The sequence below is a fragment of the Schistocerca cancellata genome, chromosome 9, assembly GCF_023864275.1.
Source record: "Schistocerca cancellata isolate TAMUIC-IGC-003103 chromosome 9, iqSchCanc2.1, whole genome shotgun sequence".
Classification (NCBI taxonomy): Eukaryota; Metazoa; Arthropoda; class Insecta; order Orthoptera; family Acrididae; genus Schistocerca; species Schistocerca cancellata.
This window is the reverse complement of record NC_064634.1, coordinates 392,323,146-392,344,823: the sequence shown is the minus strand read 5'-3', so window position 1 is coordinate 392,344,823 and position 21,678 is coordinate 392,323,146. Positions and strand designations below refer to the sequence as shown.

General features: G+C 43.7%; 1 protein-coding gene across 1 annotated transcript in view; it reads right to left on the bottom strand.

The window, feature by feature from the left end:
- LOC126101444 (tachykinin-like peptides receptor 99D) overlaps positions 1-21,678 on the bottom strand; it is a 263,713-nt gene that overhangs the window by 100,660 nt on the left and 141,375 nt on the right. The gene's annotated exons all lie outside the window — the stretch shown is intronic.

Below are 21,678 nucleotides of genomic sequence, written 5' to 3'. Positions count from 1 at the left end.
AAAATGGCGACTGTGCAGTTCTCGCTGCCGAGTATGTCACTGTAATGGGGAGCTTGTGTGTCAGATTGCTACAAGAGTTGTAGTGTTATTATTATGTGTCCAAATACTTCCGACTAGATAGTTTATTCAGAATGTATTCTGCAAATCGCTAAGGTGAAGGCAACTTCTCAAATAAGTTTTTTGGTTAAATTCAGATTTGTTAATGGTTCTCTAAGAATCAGTTTTTGCCCATAACTGTAAACAGTAATGAAGTGTGTTTGTATATTTGAGCGTTTCCAGAAAATGCCATTGAACACAATACTCTGCTACTAGCTGCAAAAACGAAATAATAGATATCACCTGAGTCTCATTTCTTAACTGCAGTTTCAGAGCGTCTGACGTCAAATTTGGGTTTTACATTAAGATAATTAAGGTAATTCAGCCGAAACTGACATTAAGAGGGGTGGGGGGAGGGGAGGCAGCCACTATCTGGTCATAAATTATAGTAATTAAGATAATGCTAAAACATCTTGTTATTGTAGTGGTTCATAAGTTATAGTCATTACGATTAGGCTAGAAGGATTTGATCACAAATTAGACTTTTGTAAACGTTATGAAAAGCACAAGTGAGCAGTACATTAGGGTCATAAATTACACAGGGTTGCTTACATACGGAAACTAGGCTAAATGGCCGATTTGTTTAAATAAGGAGGTCCACGGGCTCATTTTGCCACTGTGGCCACTGCTCGAACACTCACTTTCGCCTCTGAGTTACTGGATGACCCTTTTGACAACATATCTATGAGAATGACACCACTGCTATCCCGGAAGGCTGCCAGCACAACATTGCCAGAAGAAATCTCTGATATGGATTTCTTATGTTTTGGCGATTGTTTGTGGTGCCAATCCGCTGACCGCCTGTTTGTTTCCGCCTCAAAGTGATGCATCCAGGTTGCGTCACCTGTAACTATCCCTGACAGGAAGGCCTCTTCATTTGGCTCAAACTTCTCCAACAGCTCAGATGAAATGGCTTTTGTTTGAATTTGGTGGTCTGTTGTATGTATTCGTGGAACCATCTTGAGCACGCCTTTGAATATGCGAGAGTCTCAGTCACTGTGTAGACGTTTTCAATGCTCACTGGCAACACAGTATTTTAACAATCGAGTTGTGATGCAGTAGTGTTCATAAATAACGGCATTTCAGGAACAGCGGCTGTGACAGGACGTCCCGAACGTCGCCGATAAAGGAGCACAATTTGTGCACTTATAGTACTACAGTCAGCTGTATCATTGCAGTACACTTAACTCAAAAATTTAAAGATATTCAATATGGTTTCTTTTTCTGTAACCATGTATTCAGTTACTGTTTGTTGCTTCTAACAATTTAACTTCGTAGACGTCATTTTAATGGTTCACTATTTCTATGCCATCTGTAGGAATCGTCCAAACATTTGGAAACGTTCTGTGGCATCATCAGATCTGTAGCACCTGTTAGGACGTTATCCTATAAATAAAGATCAATGTAAAAAAGGAGTCTATGTTATACATTGAACAGCTGTTTTATTGGGAAACGGATTTCTACAATAGTTTCATGTAATACATTTGAGTTAATTTCGTTCCATCGTATTCGTGTGAAGTAGTGAGTGATAATCTGCTCAACTAGGTTTCAAGAGTTATTAAATTAAGTGTTGTTTCCGTAAAATGTCCTAGTGAAGTTCATTATTAACTTGACGCAGTTCCATGAAACAAAGACTGGGAGACGGAGGGGGGTGGCGCAGTGGTTGGACACTGGACTCGTATTCGGGAGGACGACGGTTCAATCCCGCGTCCGGCCATTCTGATTTAGGTTTTCCGTGATTTCCCTAAATCGCTCCAGGCAAATGCCGGGATGGTTCCTTTCCAAGGGCACGGTCGACTTCCTTCCCCGTCCTTCCCTAATCCGATGAGACCGATGACCTCGCTGTCTGGTCTCCTTCCCAAAAAAACAAAACAAACAAAGACTGGGAGCTGCGTTAATGGTTCGGTGTTTGCGAATAGATGCTGAACAGAGATCAACATTAGTTTCTCCGCTTCAATAACAGATCAAGAGCGTGGTACTTAAATATTAGAGGAGTGGTTCCGGTGAACTTATGGATGTCAGTTCTAAAAACACAGAAGACACTATAAAACCTAACTCTATCCGAAAATACCAATAATTGGGCAAAGACAGAGCACACAAGCTTGACTCCGGAAATTACGAATGCAGAAGACTCGACGTAGTACAGACACACGTAAATTCTTGTATCACAGAATGCATAGAATTATTTTGAGACATTTAAAACTAGCGACAGTGAAAAATCGGAGCAAAAAAAAAACAATTTTTTTGCAGAGTAGGATGTGTAATGTATTTTGAAGAGTTTAGAAAGAAAATTTAGAAAAGATTGAACAAATATTTTATGTACAAATGGACATCCTGAACAGGACTTATGAGTTTTAGATTAACTTCAAAATATGAACATATAAGCACTTCTCACTGTAGAGTTCACGGCTACCGGAACATACGCAGTATGTCGTTCTTGTTACGTGTAGCGAAGGACATACAGGTGACTGTCGACTGATTCAAAATTAGCAGCTAATAAGTGTAATGTAATATGCGTACAAATACTGGATGATTTCACATTGTATGACTACGAGATCTGTGTTCTATCCAAGGGATCAAACTGGAGTAGTTTTATATGAAATATCACTTTCAATAGGCAAATGGAAGACAATGTTATTTGAAGAATCCTATGTAAGCGTAATTGGCGCACGAAATAGGTTGTTTAGAAAACCATCATTTTCCCATTTCTAGAACATTGTTGGTCATCCTGTGATCCATTTCAGATTATATTAATGGTAGAGGTACACTGCCGAGTCACATCAGTGTGACTATCTGGCAAAAGCTGGAACAACCACATTATGCAGCGAGGATCGTTGTGGGATGTACAGGATGGAAGTCAGTGAGGCTCTGAAAGGTATCGACTGGGTTGTAAAGCCATATCGACTCCAGTGTCGCGGCCAGTTGCACGTAGTTCCTCGGTTCCGGATCCGTAGCGCGCACAGCCCGATCGAAATGACCCCACAGGTCCTCTATTGGGTTTAAATTCGGGGAGTTCGCCGGCCTCGAGTGTACCGGAAACTCATCCTGATGAGACTCGAACTACGTGCATACATTGCGACCTGCTTGCGACGTTGTATTCTCCTGCTCATAGATGCTATCGTGCCAAGAAAAAACAAACCGCATTTGGGAGAGGACCTGGTTCCCCAAGGATAGATGCATACTTGTATTGATCCAGTGAGCCTTTCAGAATGACGAGATGCTCCAGGCAACCTCCTCTGGCCTGGATCTTTCCGATGACTAAGGTGTTAGCTTTCAGACGTTGTACGCCGTGCACGGCAACGCCCATATATCAGCTGGACCATAAAACGCGATTAATCTGAAAAGGCCACCTGCTGCCGCTCACTCGGCACTCAGTTGCAGTACCGGCGTACAAAATTCCAGCCTTCGTCACCTACGAACAGTAGTTAGCGTGGGTGCGTGTACGAGGCACCTGCTGCAGAAGTCCATATGCAGCATCATTCGCTGAATAGTCATTGACAACATTGTTGGTTCATATGAACGGTCAGTTGCTCAACAGTTGCATATATTTTCACCTGTACACATGCCCACAGCCGTCGTTTACCCTGTCATCTATGGCTCGTGGTGCTCCATAGCTGCCACAGCGCCTGTTTTGGTTAGCTTCATTTTGACATCCAAGGTATGTAGACACAGTGGCAAATGAACAGTTTAAATGTCAGCTCTTTAGAAAATGCTTCCCTTCCTGACCCGAAAGCCATTCCCTCTTTAAATTGAGATGCATCGCTCCATTTACGCATAACGGCAACAACTCCACAGATTTCTCGACTCTCTCCTACACAAATTATACACCCACCACCGCTAGTGTTGCCACCTGATGTCTGTGAGTGATTATTGCACGTTGACGATGAAAACAAGGAATGGACACATTAGTGTTACTGGGCCGTGTAGGAAAGGTTAAACTAGAGCTGTGCGATTCGTCGCGGCTATGTTCAGTCAATATGAGGGAGTCACAGAGATGATCAACAAATTGTAACGGAAGGCCAAACAAAAACGGTACTGTGCACTGTAGGAGGCCTAATCTGACAGAAATCCAAGAACCCACATTGTGAATCGTCTCAATTAAGATACGGAAAGGACCATCATATATTTTGTGCAATATTCTTTCCACATACCACCCACATAAGTGATTGTTCGTGAGGGACTTCAACCATTTAGCCTCTAGTGACACGTCCTGATATAAGCGACTTCTGTTTTGTTCCACTTGTTTTTTTACTGCAAAATGCTCACACTAGAATTATAGCTTTAGTCAGTGCAGCAAAGAATGTTAGCAGTAGAGGCAGTCGGCACGTGCTTCAAACTCTTTGATACTCGTGAGCCTGGCAACTCCTCGGAAGTGGGGCAGAGAGTAATTCGTGGACTGAGCCGAGATGCTAACGAACGAGGCGACTACGTCATGCAGGTAGATGGAGGGAAATAGGTGAAGTGTGATAGTGAATTATTCACAATTGCACCCATGACAAATTCAGATTTAATGAACACATTATTTCGTCATCATAATACTTTGGTCTTTGCAAGTTCTTGCTCTCTTGTTTACAAACATCATAATACGAGATATTGGTCACACGTCTCATTCGTTGACAGCAGTCTCGTATATGTTTCCTTCGTTTTCCTCCCTAAGGACTAAGAGTTCCTTGAAACACGGTTGAAAAAAATTGCAGTACAGGGAGATCTCTGTCTTGTTATCGGTATTGCATAATAAATATTAATAACACAAGCACTGAATTACAATGTTCGTGTGGATGACTGAAGACGCACGACCTTCACAGAAGCTGTCATTCATTTAGCACCCAGCTTTGATAACTAAATCTACAGGTCAGCTAATGGTATGTCAAGGATTGTTCAGGGGATGAACAAAAATGTGGAAACACTACAAACACGACACATTATTACGCCTAATACGGTGTAGGAAACATGTTGGCATTCGAAAAATTCTCATGTCGTCTCGGAATGGAGAAATACAGATCCTGTAGGGATTTAGAGGGAATCTTATACCATTATTCCTTCAAAATAGTTGTAAGTTACCGTAACTATGATTAAAGTGGATTGCGATCAAGCACCTTGCTCTCCAAAGTAGACCACAAAGACTCAATAACACTGAAATCTGGTACCATAGTAAACAAGGGAGAAGTGAAAAATCATCCTCGTACTCACGAAATCAGTCCTAGACGATGCAAGCTTTGTGAACAAGAAAGTTGTCTTGAGACATGGTATCATTGGTGTGGAACAAACGTTGTTCCATGGGATGGATCTGATCTGCCAAAATAGCCATATAAGCCTTCCTACTTTACAGGGAACCACGGCGCCTACAGTTGACCTCGTCATGCCTGCTGAAATCATCCCTGAATTCCTATCTTGTTTCACTCTTGGGATGTAATATCGGACACAAGCTGGACACAGTGTACAACAAGACTCATCTGATGAAACGACTTTCTTCCATTGATCCATTGTCTACGTTTGATGGCTTGGGCTCTACGTTTCCCTCTTCGGCCATTTGCATGTGACGGATCCTTCTAGTCCATGGGGTAAATAACTGTGCTGAAATACATACTTTGCTATAACAACTGTTTCTTTACTAACATGAACTATACTAAGTAGAGCTTTTGTGGACGCTATCCACACTATTTGATAACAACTGAAATGTCGATCCTTGACAATGTCTAACAGGTGCTTAGTAAGGTCAAGTCCGTAAACCTAAAAGTGTGATGGAACAGCGAGGATAAACAACGGTGTGGTTTCACGGAGGTTGGAGCTGGCAGGCAGTTAACTAATTAGAAGAAAGGTGCCACAACGACACATTCCCACGAGGTGGTCTCCTTGTGGGCATTCACTTGCAGGTCCTGCGAAGCGGTACCCCGGGAGTAGCTGACGGAAGTCCAGCGTCGTACAGAGTGAGGGCGTGACGAACATTGTGACGGGCTGCAACGGCAGTGACAAGCGTTGAGTCCGTTATGGAAACTCGCAGCGGCCGATATTCGGTCTGGGACCGGAGCGTAACTTGCTCCCAAGGAACAAAGCGGCGATTTAAGCACACGTCCGCGGAAGATTACATGCACGGTGTCACGTGGACGCTAATACGTGCCTGTCCAGTGTACCGCGATCTACGCACCACGTCTCGGCGTGGCTAGCGCCACCAGACGCAGTGGCGATTACTGGAGGCTTTGTGGCAAACAGCTCAGTGACTCTTCTATTGACAAACAACCTCGAAGAATAAAATCACAATGAAATCAGACATTTAGCTTCTTACAGGCATTGACAAATATCAGCGGGGACAGTTGAAAAATGCTTAAATGGCAGACGCTGTATCAGACTGAGCCACCGAGGGCACATAGGACATTGAGACTGCAGGAATTTATCTCTGGGACGCTCCACGTGAGACCCAAACTTTCCAACTTTCTGTCCACACACTGCATTTGTAGTGCCCCTGCCCACCATACTCATTACTCGCGGCAGTCAATCTAATTAGATAGTAATGAGTATGGCGGGCAGGGGCACTACAAATGTAGTGAATGGACAGAAAACAGGATAGAGTGGGTCTCACTGGGAGCGTGTCAGAGATAAATCCCTGCAGTTGCACTATTCCCTGTGCCCTCGGTGGCTCAGTCGGATAGAGCGTCTGCCATGTAATCAGGAGGTCCTGGGCTCAACTCCCGGTCCACTAGCACACATTTTTCAAATGTTCCCGTTGATATTTGTCAACGCCTGTAAGTAGCTAAAGGTCTGATTTCATTGTAATTTCATTCTTCGAGAGCTGCAAGATCACCAGTTGTATCTGTACAGATACCAGCTTCATATTCATATAACAACCTCTAAGGTGAGGTACGTAGGAGCCGTATCTGCTCCTTGAAGCATTTCCGTGAGTATGGTGGCCGCATATGCAGGGGCGCAGCCGTGCTTAAACTGTAGTGATCCAGAATAACCAGCCGCAATGATACCAAGGAATAGTGTGTTAATAAGAATTTATATTACAAATAATATGTAAGGTATTCAAAATTGTGTCTACAGGACATGCTGTTTTTGTGTCATGAGCAAAACGGTAACAACTACGCAACGAAGTGCTTCTTTGGTCCTTCAAAAACTCAAAACAAAAATCAATCGAATAGTTCCGTCTCCCAGTTGGCGACTATCCGTTGAAAGAAGATACCTGTAGCACCGAGTTCGTGGCCTTTATACTTTAACAATAAAAATAACAGTTTTATGATTTGTAATTTAGAAAATTTCGATTGTGTATATACGCAGCAGTCGCAAATTTCTTCATGTACCACTTTGAGGAGCAGGCTCTGCAAACTGCAACATTACGGCCATCATGCTTTCTATGATACATTGATGACTACTTCCTGATATGGCCTTAGGGTGAAAATACACTACAGCAGTTCGTCGATCGTAAGAATAGTGCCCATCCCAACATTAAATATACTGTGGAGATGGAGAAGCAAAGCAAGCTACCATTCTTGGACGTTTTGGTTGAGCGGCAGGCATGAGGCCAGCTTGGTACTTGAACGCCAATAGTTTCCACCACCCTGTACACGAGAAAGCTGTCCTGAGCACGTTGGTTCATATAGCCAAGATTATCTCTGACGACGACCACCTACAGTAGAATTGCAGATGTTTTCGGGGAAAATGGATACAGTAAAAGAGACATTGCAAACGCTTTCAAGGGCCGCCGACGGAAGACACGTGTTGAATCAGTTTCTACTGAAGCCAAACGGACTGTATTCTTGCCATACTGTGGAGCAACCAGCAGTAAGTTAAGGCGTCTGCGGCAGAAACATGGGCTGTGTTCCGGCCTGCCCCCAAGATACGAGATATGTTGCGCCCTGTTAAAGACGACATTGCTCTTCGAGTTTTTGGTGTGTATGGTGTATCCTGTGAATGTGGCAGCACGTATATCGGACAAACAATTCGCACGATTGCGGAGTGTTGTACTGAGCAAAAGCGCCATATAAAACAAAGGAAGCTTGACAAGCCAGCCATAGCGGAGCATTGCCTATAAAACGGACATAAAATACAGTTCGAAAATACAAATGTGTTGCGTCATGCATCTACATATTGGGACTCCTTTACAAAGGAAGCGGCCGAGATCCGTTTAAACAACAATTTCAACAGAGACCAGGGATACACACTCAGCAGGGCAGGGGGGCGGTCGTTGGACATCGAAAGAAAGTAAAGACGGATGCGCGACGCGGGAGCAGCAGCTTCAAACATGGCGCCTGCCCCTGGCGCCACCTGACGTCACCGGTACTGCCACGGGCAACAGCTCCGCTATCCGCCCGGGTCAACTTAGGCGCGCGCGCCACATTGGGTCGATCTGAGTGGCTGCTGAGGATGTCATCATGCCTATATAAGCGACAAACCGTAGCAGCCCGGCTCCTCCACACCCTACGTCAGCACCGCGTGGATGCCTTCGTCCTAAATGAAACCTTCCTTCAACCGTGATCCTGCCGACCTCCAGCGGTGGCATCAGTTTCTCACCACTCTCCAGGGAGACCCTGCCTCAGCACATCCGACCCGAATCCAACACCACTCCTGATGTGGTCCTTGCCTCTCCCAACCTCCTTGGGCGCATCACTGCAGATGTCCTTGACCTCATTGGCAGTGACCATGCTCCTGTTCTCCTCACTATCTCTAATGGTCGCCATCCCCGCAACGCTCTTCGCCCTGACGTCCCTCCTAAACTTGTCCATGATTACTCCCGTGCCAACTGGGATGCCTACCGGGACTCCATTCACACCCAGGTTGACGGCCACGACCTTACCCTCCATTCTCCTGATGACATCTCTCGCACTGCTGCCTTCCTGCACCAGACCTTGTCTGACGCAGTCGCCACCCATGTCCCCACCAAAGCCATCCACCCTCACTGCCCCGCCCTGCTTCCACAGGCCGTCCCTCTCCTTCGAGAGTCCCGCCGCCTCTACCGCTCTTTTCTCCGCACTCGTGACCGGGATACACTTACCCGCCACCGGCAATTACAACGACACATCGGCAACCTGCTTGTTGCGAAGAAACGCCGTGCCTGGCGCCAGACATGTACACAACTCAACACCACGCTCCCCCTTAACTCTTCCAAGTATTGGTCTGCTTTCCACCGCCTTACTGGGAACCGCCCCACCCCCCAGTACCCTCTCCTCCTTCATGACCGTCCCTTTCCTGCCAACCACAGTAAGGCCAACCACTTTGCCTCCCACCTCTCCGATGTTTTTTCCATCCCAGATGATCCCCACTTTGATTATTCCCTCTTCCCTGATGTCATGGACCGTACGAATACCTCTGTTCCTCCCCTTGCTCCTAGCTTCCAGTACTTGGGCCACACCCCACCATCCGCACTTAACACTCCCATCACTACACAGGACATCAGCCTCACACTCCGCACTAAAAGCAACACTGCTCCCGGCCATGACTGCGTTACCTACCGCCACCTCAAACACTGCCCTCCCTCCTTCCTTTCCCTCCTTGCCACCCTCTACAATGTCATCCTTGCCACTGGCTTCTATCCCGACCTGTGGAAAACCTCCCGTATCCTGATGTTCTCCAAACCCAATAAACCTCCATCTGATGCCTCTTCCTATCGTCCTATCTGTCTCACATCGGTGTTCAGCAAGCTCTTGGAATCTATCCTTTCCCGGCGCATCCATCTCCACCTCCACCAAAACCACCTCCTCCCAAACACCCAATGTGGCTTTCGACCTTCCTTCTCTGCTGATGACCAATTCCTCCACCTCACTCATCTCCTCTCCCTCCAGCTTAACTCCTGTCGCTCCGCCATTTTTGTCTCACTTGACCTCGAAAAGGCCTACGACCGTGTCTGGCATCCCGGTCTCCTGTTTAAAATCCAAACCTACGCCCTTCCTATCAACTACATCCGTCTGATGGCCTCCTTCCTCTCCCACCGCCCCTCCTATGTTACCATCCATAATGCCAATTCCCACACCTTCTACCCCTCTGCGGGTGTGCCCCAGGGCTCTGTCCTCCCCTCTCCTCTACCTCCTGTACACGGCAGATATGCCCCAACCCCCACCTCCAGTACACCTCTTGCAATATGCTGATGACGCCGCATTCCTTGCCCTCGCTCCTACCCTCCAACGGTCCCAACGCCTTCTCCAGAATCACCTTGACCTTTTTGCTGCATGGTGTAACCAGTGGCTCCTGAAACTCAATCCTTCCAAGACCCAGGCAATCATCGTAGGTCGTACCACTCGCTCCTTCCGGCTCCTGGATTTCTCCCTCACTGTCTGCGCACGTCCTGTCCGCCTCACCCTCACCCTCACCTACCTTGGCCTCACCATTGACCGTCACCTCACCTGGATCCCTCATCTCTGCTCCATCCAATCCAAAGCCCACAACCGCCTCCGACTCCTCTCTGGCCGGACGTGGGGGTTGCACCCCTCTATCATCTTCCACACCTACAAATCCTTAATCCGTCCCATCCTCTGTTATGCCAGTCCTGCCTGGATATCTGCCCCCCCCCCCCCCCCCCGAATTCCATAAGTCCCTCCAAATCCTTGAGCGTCATGCACTCCGCCTCGCCTTCCGTATAGGCGTCCCGTCCCCCACGCGGATCCTCTATGATCTCATTCCTTTCCCCCATCTGCTCCTATTCCTCGAACATATCTGCATCCTCTACACCTCCCGCCGTCTTGAGCCCCCTCACCCCCTGGTTGCTCCTCTCCTCTCCCATCCCCGCCCCCTGCCACGTCTTCACCGTTGTGTGCCCCCTACCCTCCATCTCTACACCCTACATCTCCTTTCCCAAGGTGGCTTCCATCAACTCCCCCTCCCGGACGATGCCCTCTCTCCCTCCATTTATCCCTCCTATCAACTCTGATCCTCACTCCCCCTCCTTTCCTCTGTCCTTTTCCCGGGATCCCTCTCCCCCCCTTCCATCCTCATTCTTCCCCACCTCCCCTCTCTTTGCCCAGTTCTCTCCCCCGCGTCCTTTTACTTTTCCCTCCTCTGCCTCCTCTCATTCCCTCTCGCGTCTGCCCTTCTCCCCCTTTATTAGTCCTCTCCCTCCTTGGTTTCCCCCCCTTTTCGTTTTTTCCTCTCCTCCCTCCTTGTTTTTCCCCTACTCCAGGTCCCCCCCCCCCCTATCTGCCTTGGGTCGGGAGTGCCATCTTTGTGCCGCCTTTCGTGCAGTGTTTTACAGTGTGTTTTTCCAGTGCGCGCTCCGTGTTGTGTCTTTTGAGACGTGTAGCGAACAGCCATCATACTGTCGCTGGGTGTGCTTTTTATTACTTGCGAACAGAAACCAGACTGTCGCCATGTTTTTTAATTGTGTGTCTACTGTGTTACTTGTCTGATTCCTGTGTCTTTTATCTACATTGCCAACCCCCTTTGCTTTCTGTTTTAACTTTCCGCAATTTTACGCCACTTTTCACTTTAAATCGCCATTTTATCGCCTGTTTTTCCTTGTTTCTTTCTTCTTCCTTTATTTAAAAACAAGTCTGTAGGCTGTAGAGCAGCGTAGTAAGCTGCTGCCGGCCCGCCCCCTTCGGGGGGAATTGAAAATCAATAAAGGAAAAAAAAACAGCCCGGCATTCAGTGAACTCCTGACGACGATAGCGGACATGGCTATCGAAAGCTCGAGGATGTTGTTCTAATTGATGCGGCTGGAAAATCGAGAACGTTTTATTCATGTATGCCGTCAGGAAAGACCGAGGACACAGTAATGTGATTTATAAATAATTTTTAACAGATCATATCGCAGGAGTTTCTCGCCAAATGGAAATATAATTCAAGTTTAAATTTGATTGATGTAAAATATGCAAGATGATCTTTGACGATAGAATATCCCACAATCTAAAGACCAAATATTAATCAGTTATTTTGCCGGAAAACCAAACAAGTTTGTGGCTGCCAACTTAAAGACGAAAAGGACACAGTGACGAGCAATAAATGTCACCAGTTTCCTGGCAAGTAGACTTCATCTTGGCTTTTTCCTAAACTGATATTTTCTTTATATAGGTCAGAGATAATGGAGTTTAACGCCTCTGAAGTTGTCGGATTCACGCTAAACATGATCGCTCTGCGTTGGCCTTAAGGTACGTGTTGTATTAACATGAACAGGCAATGTTGTGGAGGAAACAATTTTATTGAATGAGAAATTATTCACTGGCTTGAAATTCACGATACAACAGATTTGATTACCACAGCAACTCTGAACACAAGGCTTAATAATTGTCACCGAAGTTGTTGCAAAAAGTGGTGACTATCTCTGGTGCCCTGAATTTTTTTGGGTCAATTCTAGTGCCCGAATCCACCCATCAGCGTTGACCAGTGACGTTCTGTGTAATGTCATGAGTTTACGATACGATAGATACAAGGGGCCTGTTATATATACAATCTTAGTAAGTAACGTAAACTATGCTATTTATTAAATGTATGACGCGATCTGCGTGACTGTGGTTAGGCAGGATTCTGAGAGGACAGCTTAAATTGTCTACCTATTTCCTAATACGGAATGTTCTCAGAAGGTGGAGTTTGGCAGGAACCTAAAACCGCAGCCTACAATGCTGCGAGTGAAACGATTTGCAATCGTGTTTATAATTGAGGTTATCACCAATATTTAGTTGGTTTTGTCGGAATGTGACACTATTTGCTAGGGTATAGTTGGGCAGCGGCTTAATAGGACAGTTATATAGATCAGTTATAGTTATGTGTCTTTGAATTAAAGTGTGTATTCTTATTAGTTTTAGGATTTATTTTGTTGGCTCTTGTCTCTCTACCTGAGCCTTATAGGTCGTGTCTGGTTGTTAATTCCAATGTTTGTTAGTTTTCGCGTTTTCTTAGTAGCATAAAGAGCGATACCGAAAATATATATCTTTAGCGAATTCACAACCATCAAAAATCAAGAAAAATAACGGAACGTGGAATCAACAATTACACATGATGATTCTCAAATAATGCATAGCAAGCAACTACTGCGTAGTGCAGAAAGTAACAGCAGAAACAGAAATCCACATACTGTTGCCAAAATGTGAAAAGTAATGAAGAGCGGCACAGAAAAAGGAGTCGTATACTCAAGAATTGCACACACATACTGCAAAAGCGCTGAAAATATTTTTTATTTCTTAAAGTAGTGCAAAGAGCAAAAACATAAATCCTTCAACAAACCACTTAACACACTTCCTGTACATCCTTATAAAATTTTCGTATGTGGTAACGATCTAATTGTCGATTCCACGTTCATTTGTCATGTATCTTCGTCAGGTGTGCGTTGTTAATTCCACAAGATTTAACTGTATGCTATCGCTTCCTCTGCTGCTGCTCTAAATAACAATCCTGGGAATCTGTAACTAGAATTGACCTCAGTATCAAACATAGTAGATTGGTAATGTTATGGAATAGTGGGAATTCTTGATAATAAGTACTGAATATAAGGGGCTACAGCGAGAAATTGGAGGTTTCGGAAGGGGACAAACTAAAACCTAACACAACAACCGATAAATGAACTAATTGGTAACATATAGGAAACGAAAGAAGGACATAAGCAGGAAAGGAGGTGAAAGCAACACAGAATTCCTTTGGATTCAGCAACTAGAATTGACGTATGTAGCTCAATTCTAGTTACAGATCCCAAGATTTGCTACATTCTCATGAATTTTGGTAACATGTGTAGGAGTTATGTGTTATGTGTTTCTTTCTCATTATTTCCCGCTTATGTCCTTCTTACGTTTCGGTATGTCACCGTTCATTTTATTTTACGGTTGTTGTGTTAGATTCATCTATGGCTTCTTCACTTACTAGCGTAAACTACGATAGTAATTTATTTCACCTATGCAAGTCTGATGTTGTCTACTGTTAATTTCCCATTACCTAAATTTCTTTGCGATATAATTCATGGCTATGTAATGAATATCGTGAACTACGCTTGTATTTTATCGTATACATGCATGGCTGTAAGAAAAGAAGGGAGTCGTCATTACGTCACAAACTTGAAGCTGACGTCCTCCAGCATACCCCAAAACGTTAGATTCACCGGATTTATACCCCCATGGTTCACTGTGTTGGTACTTCTCCATGACATTACTGTGAAGTATCCGAGCCATTGCGACCGTGTTGGGTGCCTTGATTGTGTAGAGACCTAGTTCTGTCATCAAAAATGCTAGCTTGGGACATTTACGGGTGCACTAAATGATCTGATCGAAATCAAAAGTGTAAGGAAATCACATTGCAGTCGGTACTGGAGCTGTTTAAGTAATATTTTCTTTTGTACACATGAACTAAGGTTGCACGATTCATTGCAGTATTTTTTTAATTTTTTTATTTTTTGTCAATAGTCTTGTGACTGGTTTGATGTAGTCCGCCGCGAATTCTTTTCCTCTGACAACCCTTCATCTCAGAGTAGCACTTGTAACCTACGTCCTAAGTTATTTGATAGATTTATTCCAATCTCTGTCTTCCTCTACAGTTTTACCCTCAACAGTACATTTTCACAAAGTCCATGTTTCACTACCATAGAATGTTGTGCTCCATACGTACATTCTCAGAAATTTCTTCCTCGAATTAAGGCCTATGTTTTATACGAGTACACTTATCTTGGCCAGGAATGAACTTTTTACCGGTGCTTCCTTTTGACTTCCTCCTTGCTTCGTACGTCTTTGGTTATCTTACTGCATAGGAAGTAGAGTTCCTTAACTTTGTCTACTTCGTGACCATCAATCCTGATGTTAAACTTCTCGCTGTTCTCATTTCTGCTTCATCTCACTACCTTCGTCTTTCTGCGATTTACTCTCATATTCTGTACCCAGCAGGTAACCTTCTTCACTTTCACTCAGAATGGCAATGTCACCAGCGAATCGTGTCATTGATATCCTTTCACCCTGAATTTTAATTCCACTCCTGAACCTTTCTTTCTTTTCCATCATTGCTTCTTCGATGTACAGATTGAACATTAAGGGAGAAAAACCACGTCCCCGTCTTACACCCTTTTTAATCTTCAATCCGAGCACTTCGTTCTTAGTCGTCCACTCTTATTATTCCATGTTGTCTCTCGTATATAATATATACTACCCGTCTCTTCCGATAGCTTACCCCTACATTTCTCAGAATTTCGATCATCTTTAACTATTTTACATTGGATAATGCTTTTTCCAGACCGACAAACCCTATGAACATGTCTTGATTTTTCTTTAGTATTGCTTCTGTTATCAACGGCAACTTCATAATTGCCTCACTGGTGACTTTACCTTTCCTATAGCCAAATTGGTCATCATCTAACACATCTTCAGTTTTCTTTTATTTCTGTCATTTGACTTTAGATTTCTTTTACATTAATCAATGTGTGTTCCTACTGTTCTTTGATGCGTTTTTCATTGCCACCGAAATCGTAAACGCTCAGACATCCGAGACACACTGCTTCAACTCTCCAGTCCCCGCACAACTCAAGGCTACGTAACCACGCCGATGTTGTTGCAGGACCTCATTCCCTAAACTCCTCCCATCGATAATTACTCATTGTTCACATTTCGTTCCCCTTTAAAAAAGGTTCTGTCTGGATTGTATGAACGTGTGTGTGTGTGTGTGTGTGTGTGTGTGTGGGTGTGTGGGTGGGTGTGTGGGTGGGTGTGTGGGTGTGTGGGTGTGTGGGTGTGTGGGTGTGTGTGTGGGTGTGGGTGTGTGGGTGTGTGGGTGGGTGTGTGATGTGAGTGTGCTTGTATGTGTGTGTGCTTTGCTTCCTGTGTGAAGAAGGCTTTCGCTGAAAAGTTTATGTGAACACTCTGCCTGCTTCTCAGCGCGTGATAAGCAATCTGTTCGTTCGCAGCACTGTTATTCTCTCAAGAAGTTTGTTGTAAACAATCCACTGTTCTTAAAGAGGAACAATGATGTACATAATTAGAATACCAGAAGAAATAAATGATATTTACTTCGCCACATTAACGTTGTCAGTAGCACAGACAAGGGTCCCAATACTAGAACCAAAAGTCTTGATCACTTAACCGTTGAAATAAAATACCTGACAATTATCAAAGTAAAAACTGAATTACATTTCTTACACTACATTACATTAAATTTACTGGAAACGTTTCTCGTCGACAACTCCTTCTGTTCCGCAGAAGACTGTCTATTATAGGAATGTGCAAATGGTGATTCGTAGGATTACTAGCATCCGTCTGTCTGTAATTAAATTTAAAAAAAAGCAGTGATCAGAGTGGGGAATTTTTACGGAAAATAAAAAAAGCTGATGAGCTGATGTTAATATAAAATGAATCGTTGCACATCATTACAATTTATCGTACAAATGGTACATGCGACATGAATCTAACTGTTGGTATAACACAAAGCATTGTATAGGCCTAGGCATGTATATTTAGAAAACCTCATGAATTTTGATTGAATCAAGCAGATTATCAAAGAAGACACACGTTCCAACGCTGATATGTTCAGTTATCCCTGAATAATTGAGTTATTGGCGAGAAATATGCCGAGAAAAGAGGCAAATAGGCTAGAGAATGAGAGGCAGATCTATACTGGTATCTTAAACAGGTTAGGCTATCATTACTAAAAAATTACATATTACTGCAAACCGTCCATTTTATGGGGTCTTAAGCGTTTGAGACTATTCCCTTAATGACATTTATAGCATTGCGCAATGCGGGAACATATTTAAAAATTATGTCGGTTTTGTACCCTATAAATTGCTATTACTGGCCACACACTGAATGATGCATCATAGGTACGAACATGTTTAAACTACGGTGAGACTGATGCACTGACAATCTAATAAAATCAAGAATTCTGTTCCGCATGGAAGTATGTCGCTACACAGTTGAGTTTCCTTTACATTCCAATATCCGTTAGTTGGTTCACATGCACAAGATACGATATCATGTCTTCCTACTTTCCTCATTGCACACTTTTATGGTCTAACAAAATACACCTTTGCAAAGATGAATATTAAAAGTGTTATTCATACGTGTTGAGAACTGGAGATGTGGCGAACAGGAAGGGATACGAGTAAGCAAACAAGCACTGGTTTCGGAGTTCCATCGTCATTTGCTGTCGATACAAATACAGTGAAGGTAGAATTAAATTCGTTACGAAAGCATTGTTTTCACATCACATCCTCGTCTTCTAGGTTACGTTAACGAGGCCAAATGTGTTGCACTGCTAGAGCAAATAAGCCATCGAGAACAGAAAAACATTCGAAATTGCTTTTCTTACACTATGTTATTCTTTTAAGCAATGTAAATTTTAGTGTTTAAAGCAGCTGTTACGTGAACACGACAGAAATAATAAACAGGAAGCAACTGAAAAAGTAGTCTACTAATGTTATTTAACATTGCAGCAGACCCCACCCGCACTGTGGTGTACCAGTAGTTACCTAGTTTCATTTTCCATGTATTATTTTCATGACAAATTGTAATGATGTAAAACGAGAAATATGCCTCCATGCTGATCGTTTATTATATATTTTGTTTTTCAATTAAAGGCAAAGGTAATCAGTAATTCCTACGCATCACCATTAACATTACAATAACGGTGTTTCGCGGAACAGGATGGGTGGTAAAAGAAAAACGTTTTCAATTTAGTTTCAAATATTTCTCTGCTCCCTATCATGCGTTTTGGTTGCAGAAATATGAGCCCTTGTTTGTGCTGCAAACAACTTTAATGTGGCGTCATGAATGACACTTTTTCTTCTGGCATAATAATTACGTAGATCATCGTTTCTTTTGAAGTGCAGTGGATTATTTACAACAAACTTCACGTGGAAGTAAATATATTGAGAAGCGAACAGATTGCTACTCACGCGGCTAGCAGTAGGTAGGCATTATCAAAATAGTGTTCACATACGATTTCGGCAAAATCCTTCTTCAGAAAAGAAGCAAAGAACGCACGGACATTCATTCTTTAAAGTACATAAAGTCACACACTTCGGCTGTTCTAGCCAGAATCTTTTTTAAAGAAGGTTGGGGGTTGGGGGGTTGGGTGGTTGGGGAAGGAGACCAGACAGCGTGGTCATCGGCCTCATCGGATTAGGGAAGGAAGTCGGCCGTGCCCTTTCAGAGGAACCATCCCGGCATTTGCCTGAAATGATTTAGGGAAATCACGGAAAACCTAAATCAGGATGGCCGGACGCGGGATTGAACCGTCGTCCTCCCGAATGCGAGTCCAGTGTCTAACCACTGCGCCACCTCGCTCGGTTTTTAAAGAAGGACGAAATATGAACAATGATTAGTTCTTGACGGGACGTTTCGATCCCATCGATTAGTACACACGTAAAAGACACAAAACAACTACTACTCCACATAATCAAAACACCAGATGATATTTGGGATACGAAAAAAAAGTTGATAAATATCCCCAGCTGTCGAAACTAAGCACGGGCACTAGAGAGTGAAGTTATTTGGAAGTATCACCGCGGTGAATCATCGATGCATAAATGGGGTGAGCCTAATGATTTGGGATACTTAAAATGGCAAATGTCGGCTTCAAGTTTCTCACGTAACGACAACAACTTTCTTTTCTCACTTCTATGATCTCTTTCTAGCGACTTTGACTGAAGTATGAATTCACTGGTCAAAGCTATAGGTCAAAGCGGTCGGGTGTCCGCCCCCGGTAACGGAGTGGTCAGCGCGGCGGAATGTCAATCCTAAGGGCCCGGGTCCGATTCCCGGCTGGGTCGGAGATTTTCTCCGCTCAGGAACTGGGTAATCAACATAATTTCATCCCCATCGACACGCAAGTCGCCAAAGTGGCCTCAAAACGAAAGACTTGCACCAGGCGAACGGTCTACCCGACGGGAGGCCGTCGTCACACGACATCATCATCATCAAAGCGGTCGGGTGGAACGGGGCAATAGAGCTTACCTATCTTCTTGTGTAGTGTTTAAATGATGCAAAAAGATGTGCTACCTTTTGTGCAGTAATCGACATGAGCAAAAAAATTTAAATATGCCATTCGATCATTGGTTACAGTGAGTGTATAACGGGAAAGGTTACTTTAATTATTTTCTAAACTTTGCGGAATGAATAATATTGCTTCTCAGAGACAACAGTTGTCAACAAAGGCTCAGGCTATATCGCCTACGGTGAAGTGAAACTACGCCTGTGAATAAGAGAATTAGTTTTCGAGAAGATGTAATGTACACGAATCATTTAATGTCAGTTAAGCAATGAACAAACTAGGCTGTTTAAAAGGATTTGTTATTTCAGTAAAACGTCGATCAGTAACACATTAAAAGTTCGTGGAAAAGAGAGCGCTACTGGTTGCACAGCAATAGGAATCAACGGTGAACGAAGAATATTTCCAACTCATTTCCCACATTCAGATATGCGCAGACACATCAGAATCTTCTAATATACACAACTACTTCGGACATAGCACGAGTACGACGTTACGCAAATGTAGCTTGCAGGTAATACGGAAAAAGAGGCAAGGGAGATCAGCTATGAATTATCAACAAGCTAATGCAGTGTCAAGAATCTTACTCCTATATAACGCTGCAGCATCACTCGACGAATATCCCGGAATTCCAGCTCGCACTGAAATTCCAATATTATGGAGTTCTTTTCGTATTTTTTTGGTGCTGACAGAGGTCACGTTCTGTTCAGCAGTGATTTTTGTAACTGTCATTCTTTTTTCGTTACAATCCTCTTCAGCGACTATCCGTTACGATCATACAACACTCGCTTTTGTCGGCGCTGTGACCTGATGATTGATGGTTTCCTCATTCCCTGCGTGAAGTATACATCTCACATACGCTTGAAATATCGAACACTTCGTCTACCCTGGTTACGGAAGTAGCCACTGTACAAGCGCCAACTACTAGCTTTCACATAATGCTCTGAAAACTATACGGAACACTGTTATGATCACGAGTGACAATTGAGTAGTATTGATGACATGGAGCAGGTGCCATACGTGATCAAATATAACAGCGCAACCTGCAGGCCCGTCTAGCATCTCCATTTCTCGAAGTGCCTCCATGTTTCTGTCCAGTCCGTGTATGTCATCTGGCTTCATTTATCTCAAGTGTTGCTGAAATGAAGATAACGTGTCATGCTATTTTCAACTCTTCATTATTTACTAAATAATATTATTGTCTGCTACTGATTTTGTGTCATAACTGTTCTGATAGAGTGCACTGCCAGCTACGGCAGTTAGATGTACCCGCTGTTCAGACAGGACCTCCGATGAGGACGTAATATGATATCGTAGCCACGTCACTGCTTACAATCAGTTCTAGTAACGTCGTCAATAACGAGAATGTATGCTGCTGCCGATGTAAGTTTGATTCTGCTGCCATATTCGTTTAATGTGACATGTCACTTAGGTGTACGACAGCAAGAACGTCATAAACAGCTGAATGCTTACTGTAGTCCGTCTCCATTTCTCCCTCACACCACATCTCTCCACATTCCACTACTGTCCTTCTACTCCCTTCTCTCACCAACCCACGCGACAAAAAATACAACATTACAAAACGTTTCGTCCCAAACAGTTGCGGCAGCCCCTCTCACCGAAGACTGTACGTGTCGGACTCATCAGAACTTCTGCTGCTCTCCTAATTGTGCACCCATACAAAATTAAAATTTCTTTCTGTGTTATTTGTGAGACTACGCGTAATATGAAAACGGCTGGAAGAAATAATGCCAACGGAAGTTCGTTGGTTGTTGTGAAATACTTGGCTGAGGTGGCCGGCAGACAGTGTTGCCTGCCGTCTTTCACGCCCCGTCAGCCCGCTGTGACCTGAGAGTTTGAAAGCGGGGGCGGAGAGCTGAAGGTTCCTCACTGAAAAGCCTTCTACTCTCGTATGCAGGTCACGGCCTCCATTCGGACGTCACTGCGATGTCTCACGAATAAGAATAAGCACCAGACCCAACAGGGAAGAGCCATTACCAGAGGCTCCCGAGATAAACAATATCCCACTGATACCAAGTGGAATTAGAAGACCGTCATTGACATTAATTAGCAGCCATAAGATAATTATACAGATGTTTCAGCGAGCATTGTCAACGGGAACCACACGAATTCACAGGGCTGCACATCAAGATAATCTACAAAAAAGTTAATAACAGTTCTAACAGTATCAATATGGTAGTCCCTGCATGCCAAACGATAGTTATTTTTTTCTGTACGTGTATGTGGTTGGGTATGATTACTCACCTAAAATCTGTAATACATTGTACTCGAGAAGATTTCGTAGAAATATTACTACACAGATTAAAAAAGTTGAGAAATTGTCGGAATGATCTTGTTCCGATATTCTGTCCGGCAACTGATTTGATTCCCAGATTTAAGGAGTTTTAGACTGCTTATCAATAAATATAATGAGAGACTGTGCCAGTACGTTCATTTCTCCATATTTACTGCTAATTACATGCATATGAATCCGTTTACTGTTGGCAGTAATTGATTGATCTCCCACTAGAATCCTGACCTTCACTTCCACTGTACTATCAAATTACTATTCCTGAATACGTTGAGCGTGTATTATCAAATTTACCTCTTCTTCTACTCAAAATGTGTTACAAATTTTATTTTACCCCAACTATACTCCATACCTTCGCTTCAGTTATTCGATGTACTCAATTTAATCTGCAATAA